Here is a 206-nt window from a genome sequence, read left to right as displayed (position 1 = left end):
CACGTGTCGCAGCTTCGGAAGTACACTCCTGATGCTAGCCATGTGTTAGAACCTGAATCGGTTCAGTTAAGGGAAGATTTGTCGCTTCCAGTGGCTCCAGTCAGAATTGATGATACTAGTATCAAACGATTGCATGGAAAAGAGGTTTCATTAGTCAAAGTGGCTTGGAGTCGAGGCGGTGTTGAGGAACACACTTGGGAACTTGA

The sequence above is a fragment of the Arachis ipaensis genome, chromosome B03 (genome assembly GCF_000816755.2).
Source record: "Arachis ipaensis cultivar K30076 chromosome B03, Araip1.1, whole genome shotgun sequence".
NCBI lineage: Eukaryota > Viridiplantae > Streptophyta > Magnoliopsida > Fabales > Fabaceae > Arachis > Arachis ipaensis.
The sequence above is the reverse complement of the archived record's forward strand: the minus strand, read 5'-3'. Positions refer to the sequence as shown.